The sequence below is a fragment of the Scylla paramamosain genome, unplaced genomic scaffold, assembly GCF_035594125.1.
Source record: "Scylla paramamosain isolate STU-SP2022 unplaced genomic scaffold, ASM3559412v1 Contig11, whole genome shotgun sequence".
Classification (NCBI taxonomy): domain Eukaryota; kingdom Metazoa; phylum Arthropoda; class Malacostraca; order Decapoda; family Portunidae; genus Scylla; species Scylla paramamosain.
In genome coordinates this window covers 1,130,001-1,135,000 of record NW_026973676.1, presented here as the reverse complement: position 1 = coordinate 1,135,000, position 5,000 = coordinate 1,130,001, and the positions used below count along the sequence as shown (strand labels likewise).

Sequence of the window (5,000 nt, the reverse complement as noted above, 5' to 3'; positions counted from 1 at the left end):
GAAACATGATGATAAAAAGCTTACTGTAAAGTGTGCAAAGCCGAACTCAGGGCACATAAAAGTTATCTGAAAAAACACAGTGAAACAGAAGCACATTCAAAACATGAAGAAAATTCCTAGTGCTAAGCAAATGAGTGTGAAAAGTCTCTTTCAGAAAGTTGACACAAATAAGAAATCTGAGATTAAATTGTCAGTTTACGTTGCTTGCCACTCTTCCATTCAGTCAGTTGACCATTTAAGTGAGTTATGGAATGATCTGCCGTGTACTTCAAGTACTGAAAAGTTGCGGTTGCACAGAACAAAATGTAGTGCACTTATCAAAAAAGTAATTTCACCAGCTTTACTTGCAGAGCAAGTTAGTGATCTGAAAAATTCTCCATTTTCACTTATATTGGATGAGTCTACTGATATCGCATGCGCAAAACATTTGTGCGTATGTGTCAGGTACTACAATGTAAGGCTTAACAAAGTTGTGTCGCAATTCCTAGGGCTTATACCAGTCACAAGTGCAACAGCTGAAGCAATATATCAGCATGTGAAAGACTACTTTAATGAAATTGGAGTCAATTTAAATCACTGCTTTGCCATAGGGACTGATGGAGCTTCCAGCTTGTGTGGACAACACCACTCATTCTACACACTTTTGAAAAAGGATATTCCAGATTTAGTGTTAGTGAAGTGTGTCTGCCATTCTCTGCATCTGGTATGCAGCCATGCTTCAGAGAAAATGCCATCAAATATAGATTATATGCTAAGAGAAACATACAACTGGTTTCATAGATCAGCAATCAGACGTGAAGCATACCTTGACATATACAAACTGCTTAATGATGGTAATGAGCCCCTACAGTTAGTACCTCTTTCTGGGACTAGATGGCTAGCCAGAAGCAACAGTGTGAAAAGAGTTCTGGATCAGTGGGATGTTTTGAAGACACATTTTGAAATAGCTTCTTCATCTTGTGGTAAATATCTAGCAAGGGAACTTCATTCAATGTATGCTGATCATTCAGATGAGTTGTATTTCACTTTCTTGAAACCTGTTCTAAGTCAGTTTGAAAAGATCAACCTTCTCTTTCAAAAAGAAGCAGCAGACCTTTGCAGTCTCTTGAATGAATTGGAAAATCTAACATTTTCAGTGCTCAGAAGAATAATTTATCCAACGAGTGTAAAACTTGATGTGGATATGAATTTTAAGTCCATTTTTCTTCCACTTGAAAAAGTAGACTTTGGGTACGAGTTTACTGTGCTTTTGGAAAACAAGAGGAAGATGAACTTGATTTCAGAGGAAAACAAGCATGCCATACAAGCTAGATGTCACGCGTTTCTCGTAAAAGCATCTGAAGAACTTCTTGCTCGTGTCCCACGTAACATTGCAACCTTGAAACAGATAAAAAATCTATCACCAGCAATATGTTTGACCCACACAAGACCTCCATTTTCTGAGCTTCCATTATCTCTGGCTGAACAAGCAAAACTCCCTGAGATTGAAAACCAGTGGCGAACAGCCTTACATACTGATTGGCATCAAATAATTGAAGGTGACATACCTCAGGATGGTTCAGTGTTCTGGTCCAAATCTGCTACATTAAAAAATGCAGGTGGAGAACTCATTATGAAAGACCTGGCAGAATTTGCTCTGAAAGTGTATAGCCTTCCTATTAGTAATGCCTTAGTAGAGCGCGTATTTTCAAAAGTAACTGCAGTTAAAACTAAAGTGAGAAATCGTATGGGTTTAGGACTCTTAACTTCTATTCTACGAATCAAAACCTCCCTGAAAGAAAAAGGCATGTGCTGCAATACATTTGAGCCTCCAGTGTCCATGCTGCATTATGATTCATCTATATATAAGGATGAAAAAATAGAGGAGGACGAGGAAAACCTGCTACAATCATTGCAGCTGATCTAAGAAAATCTCTGGCCTCCTGCTTTTGGTAAGTATAATAATTTATACTTGAAATCTTAAAATCATTAATCTGTAACCTTTGAGCTAGCGGGCCGTGTGTGTGTGTGTGTGTGTGTGTGTGTGAACAGGATTTGGGCTACTTTGTCTGTGAATTTGCTACTTTTAGGGAACCTTTCTGCTACTTTTGATGAGTCTCATCTGGCAACACTGGGCCATCCCTCGGGCAGTCCCCCCAAGATTTAGCCTCGGGTGGGTGTACGCTGCCTTTGGTCCCTTTCCCTGCCTTTGTTCTACACTGTTTGTTCTCGCAATACAGGAGAAGAGTGTAGGTAAATAGTTTGTGATCTCAAGAGAACACAAGAGTCCGTGAAATGAAGAAGGACTGAGAAAAGTGAGTATATTATGGTGAGATGGTGTGTGTGCGTGTGTGTGTGTGTGTGCCAGCGCGTGGCTTGTGACCATTTCCTTCTGTTGCTGGCCACGAGCTTTTTCTTGGTTATGTCAGGTCTCCACCACTGCCACGTGTAGGTCTGGAGGTCAGGTCAGGTCATGTCAGGTCACCATCAGTGTCACGTGTAGGCCTGGTGAGTTATTGCAGCTTGGTCATGATGCTCGTGTTATTTTTCAAGAGACGCAGGCCATCTTGCCGTTCCCTTAACGATGTATTTTATTGCATCCCCACTACGTGTTTGGACCTCGCAGCTTCCCGTATTTAGTTAATGCATCTTCACTACATGCCAGGCGTTATCTCGTGGTGTTTTGGTGTCAATTTCGCTTACTTATTTTATTTATATCTACACTAAGCCAACTAACTCCTTATTTCGTGTTTCGGCCTTGCATTTTTTTTCTTTTTTCTTATTTTCATCTTCCCTACATCAACTAACTGCTTATTTCATGTTGTGGCCTTGCAGCTTCCCTTATTTTCTTATTTTTCATCTTCGCTACATCAACTGACTGCGTATTTATTTGGATTTCCCCTTATTTTCTTATGTTCATCTTCACTACTCTAACCAACTGATTTCGTGGTATTTTGGCCTTGCTTTTTTTCACTTATTTATTTTTCATCTTCTTCATCTTCATCTTTTTTCATCTTCACTACGTAAGTCTTATTTCTGATTTTGGCCCCTGTATTTTTTATTTATTTATTTATTTATTTATTTATTTATTTATTTATTTATTTATTTATTTTTTATATATAACCACTATACCAACTAAGTCATTTTGTTATTTTTGGTGTTGTATTTTCCCTTATCTTGTTATTTTAATATTTCGTTAACATCCTGACTACGTTTCCTGTTATTATTTTTTTCCCCTCATCTTCCTTTAATATTTCCGTATAATAATAATAATAATAATAATAATAATAATAATAATAATAATAATAATAATAATAATAATAGCAGTAAATTTAAGACTTTCGTAAATTTAACTTTATAAAAACAGCATAATTGGAATAGAAGGTTCATTGGGATTATATCACGTCTTTTCAAACTTTTCTTAAATGAAGTTAGGCTGGTGAATTCTCTAATATTAAAAGTGACATCATAATTTTTCGTCCTAAGTACAGCAAAAAATATTTGAACAGAGTTTGTGTGTATGTTGGTTACCTGTTTAGGGATAGCGTGTACCTTGTGTGTTGTAATTATAATTTATTGTTTTCTACTTATAAGATGCAATGTTCAGCTTAATTCACAAGTTTTTAAGATATTTAATGCTTTAAGTAATGTGTGTGTGCGTTCGTTAAAATTACTGTTGCTTATTATCCTGACAATCTCTCTCTCTCTCTCTCTCTCTCTCTCTCTCTCTCTCTCTCTCTCTCTCTCTCTCTCTCTCTCTCTCTCTCTCTCTCTCTCTCTCTCTCTCTCTCATATCCCCTTTTTTATTAATTTGCATATCTTTAATATGTGTCATTTTTTATTCTGTTCATTTATTAATTCTCTCTCTCTCTCTCTCTCTCTCTCTCTCTCTCTCTCTCTCTCTCTCTCTCTCTCTCTCTCTCTCTCTCTCTCTCTCTCTCTCTCTCTCTCTCTCTCTCCAGGTGTTGCCATGACAGGCCATGTTTGTCTGCCTGTCTGTCTGTCTGTCTGTCTGTCTATCTGCCCAGGTGTTGCCATGACAGGCCAGGTGAGTGCCCGCTAATTACCAGGTGAGGAGGAAGACATATACTGAGGTATATGTAATTTTGTTTTATTTTATTTTATTTTGTTTTGTTTTATGTTATTTATTTATTTATCTATTTATTTAATTAATTAATTAATTTATTTATTTATCAATTTATTTATTTTATTTATTTATTTATTTTTATTTATTTTTATTTATTTTTTTACTATCTCAATATTAAGGTTGAACCCATAACTTGTCCTGCCTCCTCCTCCTCCTCCTCCTCCTCCTCCTCCTCCTCCTCCTCCTCCTCCTCCTCCTCTTATATTTTATTTGATCTTTCAGGAGAAGAAAAAAGAAGAAAAGAGGAGGAGAAAGAGAAGATGAATGAAATGGAGTCCATCATTACAGAAGGAGAGGAAGCAGAGGAAAAGGCAGTCCTATACTTCTCAAGAAACTACAAGAATCTTCTGTAAGTATTTACCTAGTTGTGCTTTGTGGGAAAAGAGTTATGCTCATGCTGGCCCTTCTCCATATCTTTTAATATCCAACTAAGCCTTGAATCCATGTGTACTTTATGCATTTACCGTCTCCTCATCCAGACTATTCCATACATCAATACTTCTATATGATGGCACCACTGATATCACATCTATTTCTAAAGCTGAACTCTTTGCTCAAACCTTTGCTAAAAACTCTACCTTGGAGGATTCTGGGCTTGTTCCTCCCTCTCCTCCACCCCTCTGACTACTTCATGCCACCTATTAAAATTCTTTGCAATGATGTTTTCCATGCCCTCGCTGGCCTAAACCCTCGGAAGGCTTATGGATCTGATTGGGTCCCTCCTATTGTTCTCCGAAACTGTGCCTCCGTGCTTGCACCTTGCCTAGTCAAACTCTTTCAGCTGTGTCTGTCAACATCTACCTTTCCTTCTTGCTGGAAGTTTGCCTACATTCAGCCTGTTCCTAAAAAGGGTGACCGTTCTAATCCCTCAAAC

At 37.6% G+C, this 5,000-nt stretch overlaps 1 long non-coding RNA gene across 1 annotated transcript in view; it reads left to right on the top strand.

Moving 5' to 3' along the window:
• Positions 1–1,016: 1,016 nt before the first annotated feature.
• Positions 1,017–5,000, top strand: part of LOC135097027 (uncharacterized) — a 7,917-nt gene continuing 3,933 nt past the window's right edge. Inside the window, exons 1-4 of the long non-coding RNA XR_010265305.1 lie at positions 1,017–1,931; positions 2,070–2,294; positions 3,942–4,027; positions 4,349–4,475. This is a non-coding gene — a long non-coding RNA (uncharacterized LOC135097027). The remainder of the gene's footprint in view (positions 1,932–2,069; positions 2,295–3,941; positions 4,028–4,348; positions 4,476–5,000) is intronic.